We start from the raw sequence: 10,560 nt of genomic DNA on the forward strand, positions 1-10,560 counted from the left end.
AAAAGAAAAATTATCATATCATGATATAGTGAATATAAGTTACACATAGCTCACTTTCCAAGTTAATTAGAAAATTTCAACAAAGATTTAATAGGAAATCAATAATAGGAGCCTCAATCATTAAAAACTGAAGAAAATATTTCAAGGATTAATGAGAAAAAAACTTTCCTCTTGACCTGAAGATAAATTCCAGCAGATATATTATGCCACTTAAACTTAACATTTATTGTAACATATGAGTTAGTGTAAAATAAAAAAATCATTATTAGTCTGAAATAGACATATCAGGAAAAATCAATAGTGTAGCTATGAAGACAAAAATATGTACTAAAACTTTTTCTCTGAAATTTAATAAGATGCAAGGAAACAGAAAATTTGAAACACTGATTTCACCTGATTATTTCAAGCACTTATATTTGAAAAATAGTAATACTTTAAACCTTCAATCATATCAGTTGAAATTTGGGCACAGATATTAAGTGAAATGCAGATATGGGCAAAGATGTGACATAATCCCATAGCAGCGAGAGTAGACAAGTCATCAAAGACAGCACAGAAATGAAGGAACAGATGGCAAAAATAATTAATGAATTAGACCTAGTTTCAGAGAGTTGTAGAAAAATAATTTTATGCTAGTACAGACAGAAGACCAGAAGTCTTCAACCGCACATATAGATATATAGGCAAATAAAGAGTTCTGAGAGAAGGAGTATTCGTCTTTACCAGGGAAAAGCTCACCAGTTAGCAGTTATCAAATACTTGAAAAGGGAACATAATGTAGACTGAGCCATTGTATTTAGGAATATAAACATATATGGATGTAAACACAATAAAAAAAGAAAAAGGCTATAGATTTTAAAGAGGACAAGGAAGGGATTGGAGAAAGGAGAGGGAAGCAAAAATTAATATTATTATGTTATATTTTCAAAACATAGATTGAACAACTTAGAGAAGAAACTCTAAAAGATGTAGACAAAGGGAGGCGCAGAAAAGGACCCATGACATCACTGCTGCAGGAGATCAAGAGAAATGAGAACATCAATGGTCACAGAATGATGCCACTGCAGACACATGATGGGCTTTTAGCTTAGAGAGAGATGATTAAGTGACTGATTTCCAAAACGTAAAATCATAGCTACAGAAGCAAGGGAACGAGATGTATTCTAGCATGATATAGAGTTACTAAAATATTGCTTAATTATTTTATTCATGCCGTTATTATGAGTAGTTTTTATTATTAGTGAGTAGAAATAAATTCTAAATATATAAATGAGGGAAACTATAATTAAATAATGTTTACTCATGTGCATTAGGATATTTTACCATGTTAAAATGAAGCATTCCTGAGACTAACCATAATTTACATTTTTTACACAGTAAAATATTGTGGAAAAATACTGATTGTCTTTTGTCTGAAAGAAGGGAAAAAGACAAAAACAGTGAGATCAGAACACGAGTTCTTTAATATATTTACTTTATCCTTAAAGAACTTGTATGTCTTTAGAAAAATATATTTCACTTTTATTTTTCTCAGTTTTACATGATAGAAATAATAATTACTCCTATGCACAGAAATGATGTGGAATAATCAATTAGATGAATTGATAGGTAAATACACTGCTTCAAAACTAACTTCTGTAAGTCATTCTCTGACATTCACAAATATTGGGTTATCTGTATGTTCATACAACAGACTTTCTCTTTCTCTCTCTCTCTCTCTCTCTCTCTCTCTCTCTCACACACACACACACACACACACACACACCATTCACACACTAAGTAAGTACATAAATTAACAAATGAACAAATAAATTTAAATGGAACAATTCCTAAGCAAATAAAAACTAAAGAAATAGGAAATAATAATTTGGGCAATTTTTATCACGTCACTCGGGATATCCTCACAATTTCACTTATTAAATAGCAGTGTCAAATTACCCATTTTTCTAAAACATGCATGATGTCTCAGGATTTTACTGCTGTGAAGAGACATCATGACCAAGGCAACTTTTATAAATGCAAATATTTAATTGGTGCTGGCTTACAGTTTCAGAAGTTTATAATCTGTTGTCATCATGTCAGTAAACATGGCAGCGTGCAGGCAGGCATGGTGCTAGAGGAGCCAAGAGTTCTGCATCTTGACCTGAAGGTGGTCAGGAGATGACCTGTTGAAAATATTAAATTCTGTTTTACTTTCCCATTCCTGGTTCTCAGAATGATGACTCTCATACTATTTATAATAAATGCCTTGGCCATAATTGGCTCATTCCCTGACTACTTCTTAACTTATTTAATCTATTCAAACTATTCTATGTCTACCATTTGGTTAGTTACCTCTCCTTTATTGCCAGTTCTTCTTCCTTAGCATATTCCTCAGTCTCTCTAAGCATCTTCCTGAGTACATGTACCTACTGACTTACATCTGTCTCTCTGTGGCACTCTCCAATCTCTCCCTGTGCCTCTCTCTCTCTCTCTCTCTCTCTCTCTCTCTCTCTCTCTCTCTCTCTCATCTTTATTAACTTGGGTATTTCTTATTTACATTTTGATTCTTATTCCCTTTGCTGGTTTCCAGGCCAACATCCCCCTAACCCTTCCCCCTCCCCTTCTATAGGAGTGTTCCCCTCCCCATCCTTCCCCCATTACCACCCTCCCCCTAACAATCACCGTTCACTGGGGGTTCATTCTTGGCAGGACCAAGGGCTTCTCTTTCCACTGGTGCTCTTACTAGGCTATTCATTGCTACCTATGAGGTCAGAGTCCAGGGTCAGTCCATGTATAGTCTTTGGGTACTGGCTTAGTCCCTGGAAGCTCTGGTTGCTTGGCATTGTTGTTCATATGGGGTCTCGAGCCTTTCAAGCTCTTCCTGCCCTTACTCCGAATCCTTCAACGGGGGTCCCGTTCTCAGTTCAGTGGTTTGCTGCTGGCGTTCTCTATGTACTTGCTCCATTCTGGCTGTGTCTCTCAGGAGAGATCTACATCTGGTTCCTGTCAGCCTGCTCTTCTTTACTTCATCCATCTTATCTAATTGGGTGGCTGTATATGTATGGGCCACATGTGGGGCAGGCTCTGAATGGGTGTTCCTTCTACCTCTGTCCTAAACTTTGCCTCGCTATTCCCTCCCAAGGGTATTCTTGTTCCCCATTTAAAGGAGTGAAGCATTCGCATTTTGGTCACCCTTCTTGAGTTTCTTGTGTTCTGTGCATCTAGGGTAATACAAGCATTTGGGCTAATAGCCACTTATCAATGAGTGTATACCATGTGTGTTTTTCTGTGATTGGGTTACCTCACTCAGGATGATATTTTCCCGTTCCATCCATTTGCCTATGAATTTCATAAAGTCATTGTTTTTTTTTCTTTCTTTCTTTTTTTTAAATAACTTGAGTATTTCTTATATACATTTCGAGTGTTATTCCCTTTCCCGGTTTCCGGGAAGCTTTGTACAGGGTGATAAGCATGGATCGATCTGCATTCTTCTACATGTTGACCTCCAGTTGAACCAGCACCATTTGCTGAAAATGCTATCTTTTTTCCATTCGATAGCTTTGGCTCCTTTGTCAAAAATCAAGTGACCATAGGTGTGTCAGTTCACTTCTCGGTCTTCTATTCCAGTGGTCTATCTGTCTGTCTCTGTACCAATACCATGCAGTTTTTATCACTATTGCTCTGTAATACTGCTTGAGTTCAGGGATAGTGATTCCCCCTGAAGTCCTTTTATTGTTGAGGATAGTTTTAGCTATCCTGGGTTTTTTGTTATTCCAGATGAATTTGCAATTTGTTCTGTCTAACTCTTTGAAGAATTGGATTGGTATTTTGATGGGGATTGCATTGAATCAGTAGATCGCTTTTGGTAAAATGGCCATTTTTACTATATCAATCCTGCCAATCCATGAGCATGGGAGATCTTTCCATCTTCTGAGGTCTTCTTCAATTTCTTTCTTCAGTGTCTTGAAGTTCTTATTGTACAGATCTTTTACTTGCTTGATTAAAGTCACAACGAGGTACTTTATATTATTTGGGTCTATTATGAATGGTGTCGTTTCCCTAATTTCTTTCTCGGCTTGTTTCTCTTTTGTTTAGAGGAAGGCTACTGATTTATTTGAGTTAATTTTATACCCAGCCACTTTGCTGAAGTTGTTTATCAGCTTTAGTAGTTCTCTGGTAGAACTTTTGTGATCACTTAAATATACTATCATATCATCTGCAAATAGTGATAATTTGACTTCTTCTTTTCTGATCTGTATCCCCTTGACCTCCTTTTGTTGTCTGATTGCTCTGGCTAGAACTTCAAGAACTATATTGAATAAGTAGGGAGAGAGTGGGCAGCCTTGTCTAGTCCCTGATTTTAGTGGGATTGCTTCAAGTTTCTCTCCATTTAGTTTAATGTTAGCAACTGGTTTACTGTATATGGCTTTTACTATGTTTAGGTATGGGCCTTGAATTCCTATTCTTTCCAGGACTTTTATCATGAAGGGGTGTTGAATTTTGTCAAATGCTTTCTCAGCATCTAATGAAATGATCATGTGGTTTTGTTCTTTCAGTTTGTTTATATAATGAATCACGTTGATGGTTTTCCGTATATTAAACCATCCTTGCATGCCTGGGATGAAGCCTACTTGATCATGGTGGATGATTTTTTTGATGTGCTCTTGGATTCGGTTTGCCAGAATTTTATTGAGTATTTTTGCGTCGATATTCATAAGGGAAATTTGTCTGAAGTTCTCTTTCTTTGTTGGGTCTTTGTGTAGTTTAGGTATAAGAATAATTGTGGCTTCATAGAAGGAATTCGGTAGTGATCCATCTGTTTCAATTTTGTGGAATAGTTTGGATAATATTGGTATGAGGTCTTCTATGAAGGTTTGATAGGATTCTGCACTAAACCCGTCTGGATCTGGGCTCTTTTTGCTTGGGAGACCTTTAATGACTGCTTCTATTTCCTTAGGAGTTATGGGGTTGTTTAACTGGTTTATCTGTTCATGATTTAACTTCAGTACCTGGTATCTGTCTAGGAAATTGACCATTTCCTGTAGATTTTCAAGTTTTGTTGAATATAGGCTTTTATAGTAAGATCTGATGATTTTTTGAATTTCCTCCGAATCTGTAGTTATGTCTCCCTTTTCATTTCTGATTTTGTTAATTTGGACGCACTCTCTGTGTCCTCTCGTTAGTCTGGCTAAGGGTTTATCTATCTTGTTGATTTTCTCAAAGAACCCACTTTTGGTTCTGTTGATTCTTTCTATGGTCCTTTTTGTTTCTACTTGGTTGATTTCAGCTCTGAGTTTGATTATTTCCTGCCTTCTACTCCTCCTGGGTGTATTTGCTTCTTTTTGTTCTAGAGATTTTAGGTGTGCTGTCAAGCTGCTGACATATGCTCTTTCCTGTTTCTTTCTGCAGGCACTCAGCGCTATGAGTTTTCCTCTTAGCACAGCTTTCATTGTGTCCCATAAGTTTGGGTATGTTGTACCTTCATTTTCATTAAATTCTAAAAAGTTTTTAATTTCTTTCTTTATTTCTTCCTTGACCAGGTTATCATTGAGTAGAGCATTGTTCAATTTCCACGTATATGTGGGCATTCTTCCCTTATTGTTATTGAAGACCAGTTTTAGGCCGTGGTGGTCCGATAGCACGCATGGGATTATTTCTATCTTTCTGTACCTGTTGAGGCCCGTTTTTTGACCAATTATATGGTCAGTTTTGGAGAAAGTACCATGAGGAGCTGAGAAGAAGGTATATCCTTTTGCTTTAGGATAGAATGTTCTATAAATATCCGTTAAGTCCATTTGGCTCATGACTTCTCTTAGTCTGTCTACGTCTCTGTTTAATTTCTGTTTCCATGATCTGTCCATTGATGAGAGTGGGGTGTTGAAATCTCCTACTATTATTGTGTGAGGTGCAATGTGTGTTTTGAGCTTTAGTAAGGTTTCTTTTACGTATGTAGGTGCCCTTGTATTTGGGGGATAGATATTTAGGATTGAGAGTTCATCTTGGTGGATTTTTCCTTTGATGAATATGAAGTGTCCTTCCTTAACTTTTTTGATGACTTTTAGTTGAAAATTGATTTTATCTGATATTAGAATTGCTACTCCAGCTTGCTTCTTCCGACCATTTGCTTGGAAATTTGTTTTCCAGCCTTTCACTCTGAGGTAGTGTCTGTCTTTGTCTCTGAGGTATGTTTCCTCTAGGCAGCAGAATGCAGGGTCCTCGTTGCGTATCCAGTTTGTTAATCTATGTCTTTTTATTGGGGAGTTGAGGCCATTGATGTTGAGAGATATTAAGGAATAGTGATTATTGCTTCCTGTTATATTTATATTTGGATATGAGGTTATGTTTGTGTGCTTTTCTTCTCTTTGTTTTGTTGCCAAGACGATTAGTTTCTTGCTTCTTCTAGAGTATAGCTTGCCTCCTTATGTTGGGCTTTACCATTTATTATCCTTTGTAGTGCTGGATTTGTAGAAAGATATTGTGTAAATTTGGTTTTGTCATGGGATATCTTGGTTTCTCCATCTATGTTAATTGAGAGTTTTGCAGGATACAGTAACCTGGGCTGGCATTTGTGTTCTCTTAGGGTCTGTATGACATCTGTCCAGGATCTTCTGGCCTTCATAGTTTCTGGCGAGAAGTCTGGTGTGATTCTGATAGGTCTGCCTTTATATGTTACTTGACCTTTTTCCCTTACTGCTTTTAATATTCTTTCTTTATTTTGTGCATTTGGTATTTTGACTATTATGTGATGGGAGGTGTTTCTTTTCTGGTCCAATCTATTTGGAGTTCTGTAGGCTTCTTGTATGCCTATGGGTATCTCTTTTTTTAGGTTAGGGAAGTTTTCTTCTATGATTTTGTTGAAGATATTTACTGGTCCTTTGAGCTGGGAGTCTTCACTCTCTTCTATACCTATTATCTTTACGTTTGATCTTCTCATTGAGTTCTGGATTTCCTGTATGTTTTGGACCAGTAGCTTTTTCCGCTTTACATTATCTTTGACAGTTGAGTCAATGATTTCTATGGAATCTTCTGCTCCTGAGATTCTCTCTTCCATCTCTTGTATTCTGTTGGTGAAGCTTGTATCTACAGCTCCTTGTCTCTTCTTTTGGTTTTCTATATCCAGGGTTGTTTCCATGTGTTCTTTCTTGATTGCTTCTATTTCCATTTTTAATTCCGTCAACTGTTTGATTGTGTTTTCCTGGAATTCTTTCAGGGATTTTTGTGTCTTCTCTCTATGGGCTTCTACTTGTTTATTTATGTTTTCCTGGAATTCTTTCAGGGATTTTTGTGTCTCCTCTCTATGGGCTTCTACTTGTTTATTTATGTTTTCCTGGAATTCTTTCAGGCATTTTTGTGATTCCTCTCTGTAGGCTTCTACTTGTTCTCTAAGGGAGTTCTTCACGTCTTTCTTGAAGTCCTCCAGCATCATGATCAAATATGATTTTGAAACTAGATCTTGCTTTTCTGGTGTGTTTGGATATTCCACGTTTGTTTTGATGGGAGAATTGGGCTCCGATGGTGCCATGTAGTCTTGGTTTCTGTTGCTTGGGTTCCTGTGCTTGTCTCTCGCCATCAGATTATCTCTAGTGTTACTTTGTTCTGCTATTTCTGACAGTAGCTAGACTGCCCTATAAGCCTGTGTGTCAGGAGTGCTGTAGACCTGTTTTCCTGTTTTCTTTCAGCCTGTTATGGGGACAGAGTGTTCTGCTTTCGGGCCTGTAGTTTTTCCTCTCTACAGGTCTTCAGCTGTTCCTGTGGGCCTGTGTCTTGAGTTCACCAGGCAGGTCTCTTGCAGCAGAAAAGTTGGTCTTACCTGTGATCCCGAGGCTCAAGTTTGCTCGCGGGGTGCTGCCCAGGAGCTCTCTGCGGCGGCAGCAACCAGGAAGATCTGCGCCACCGTTTCCGGGAGCTTCCGTGCACCAGGGTTCCAGATGGCATTTGGTGTTTTCCTCTGGTGCCCGAGATGTGTGTGCAGAGTGCAGTCTCTTCTGGTTTCCCAGGTGTGTCTGCCTCTCTGAAGGTTTAGCTCTCCCTTCCACGGGATTTGGGTGCAGAGAACTCAAGTCATTGTTTTTGATAGCTGAGAAATATTCCATTGTGTAGATGTACCACATTTTCTGTATCCATTCCTCTGTTGAAGAACATCTGGGTTCTTTCCAGCTTCTGGCTATTATAAATAAGGCTGCTATGAATTTAGTGGAGCATGTGTCTTTCTTATATGTTGGTGCAATTTTTGGGTATATGCCCAAGAGTGGTATAGCTGTGTCCTCAGGTAGTTCAATGTCCAATTTTCTGAGGAACCTCCAGACTGATTTCCAGAATGGTTGTACCCGTCTACAATCCCATCAAAAATGGAGGAGTGTTCCTCTTTCTCCACATCCTCAACAGCATTTGCTGTCACTCTCAGTATTTTCCAGAATTCTCTCTCTTCCTGCCAGTGTCTGATCTCCTATCTCTTGCCTCAGATCATCGGCCATTGGCTTTTTTATTGACAGGTGATGCTTATAAGAGATTTTTCTGCAGAAACCAGATTCCACACTAGAATTCCACATTATGAGGTCACACTTCCTCACATTGCCACTCCCTATGCCCAAGCATTGAAACACATGAATGTATGGGGGCCGAACGTATTTAAAACACCACCCATGCATTCCCATTTTTCAATGTCCTAATCTAAATACATTTATGTTTTTAAGTAATTCCTGATTTTATTTGGAAATATTCATGCATGCAAGTCAATTTGATAGTTCATGGCCTCATATTGTAGCTTTGTTAAAAAATATTCTAATGTCACTTTATTAATGACATGCTAACATACTTGTCAACTTTCATATAACTCAAAAGTATAGTATCTCATTGAAGGCACAATTTTAAGAGTTCCATTTATGTATCAGATAAGAATATCATGGTAAAGACAAAAGAAAATACTTGGATAGTTTATTTACTGTGACTTATTCCGGCAAAATAATGATATAATTTCCTGCATTTGAAGATGGAAGGAAAAAAATCTGGATTACTTTTACTCTGGTAATGAGAAGTTTAAGAACAATAGTAAAGAAAACACACACACAGGATTAAAACAAAGACAAGCGTGTTAATTAATGAAGAATCAAGATGAACAAAACAATTTCAAGAAAAGAGAATAAAGACCTGGACACAGATGTCTATATTTTAAACCCCAAAATGAGAGCTGGTGTAAGGTATTCCAACTATACAAACAGAAGGTCACACACAGCATAATTATTTTCCATGATTAATCTACCAGCAAGTCTGTCCAAAGGAGAAGACACATAGACAACATGTGGTAAAGTTACAATTTTAGATCAGAAATTGTGTGAACCTTTAAGTCAAGTCCTCTTTGGTATATAAACCTACAATACCTTTGAACAAATAGCACAAGGATAAAACATAGCTATTTTAAGTAGATGCTATATTAGGTAGGTACTGATCCTTTTGTGTACTAGAAGTCTTAATGCTATGATCACTGAGTAGGACAGTGAATTCTGACTATAAGGATCATCCACTTATGTAGTCAGCAGAATTTGAGGACTCTGGTGACACAGAAAAGAATTCAGAAGTTAGTAGTCTTACTCAAAGTGAGTGGAACAGCTCTCTGCTTTACAGCAGAAGGAAGACCTGACAGTGCACTGATGGAGTCCAGACCTTTTTGTTCTTCAAACCCCTTATCAAAGAATTTTGAAACAAGCCCACATTTCACCCCATTTCTCACCCATTACCCATTATATTTTCTGAAGAAATTGTCTTAACTACTTAAATTCTGACCATATTTGAGAAATTCAGTCTAGATTTCATCCTATCAGGGAATGTGGGCTATGTCCCCTCCCTACTTCACTTCAAACACAGTTGCTCAAATTTAATAAGAAAACACTTAGGTTAATTGAAAGTCAATCTTTTGCCCTACTCCTGGGAGAACCCCCACCAAAATATCACCAGAAAGTATCACAACTCACCAGTCAGTGGAAAGTGCTTGTTTGTGAAATGGGATCAATCATGAGACTGATATTCTTAAAGGAGCTGAGAAGATCTAAGTCTGACTGTAGAAGCTCGGCCATAGCCTCCTGAATAAATGTTAAATCGCAAGTCCCTGGATCATTTGCAAAGCTTTCAACTTGCTTTTCCTATTCTTTTTCCCGTTTGTTTTAATTTTGGCCCTTTACTAGTTTCTTTCCCTTATTTCCTTTACCATCTCATAGACATTTTACTATTATTTTGGCCCAGATTCCCATTAAATTTCCAGCCTTTTAACTCACTTTTGTGCTTTTTCAGTCTTTGACATAATTTCATCTTCATTTCTTTTAACTTCTGTCCTGCTTTCCCCTCTGTCTTATACACCCAGAAGTGAAATGGGCTTCCATTTCTGATGCCCAAGATCATACAGTTCATGTTGTGATCCTTCAATACAATTTCATGTTTTCTACATGGCCTCTATCACAAATATGCTTGTATTGAAATATGAACAACATATTTTCTCAAATTATAAATATTTTAATATTTAGTCATGTTTGGTATCTTCAAATTTTTACTAGTGGATTATGTTAGCCTCTGCTTCAATTTAAACAT

The 10,560-nt window shown here is 37.3% G+C and overlaps 1 long non-coding RNA gene across 1 annotated transcript; it reads right to left on the reverse strand.

Annotated features, from left to right (window-relative positions):
- Positions 1-1,681: 1,681 nt before the first annotated feature.
- Positions 1,682-8,468, reverse strand: LOC134480954 (uncharacterized). The gene is made up of 2 exons (XR_010056021.1): positions 7,793-8,468; positions 1,682-2,165 (listed from the first exon to the last, which is right to left on the reverse strand). It is a non-coding gene; the product is annotated as an uncharacterized LOC134480954 (long non-coding RNA).
- Positions 8,469-10,560: the final 2,092 nt, after the last annotated feature.

The sequence above is a fragment of the Rattus norvegicus genome, chromosome 11 (assembly GCF_036323735.1).
Source record: "Rattus norvegicus strain BN/NHsdMcwi chromosome 11, GRCr8, whole genome shotgun sequence".
Lineage (NCBI taxonomy): Eukaryota > Metazoa > Chordata > Mammalia > Rodentia > Muridae > Rattus > Rattus norvegicus.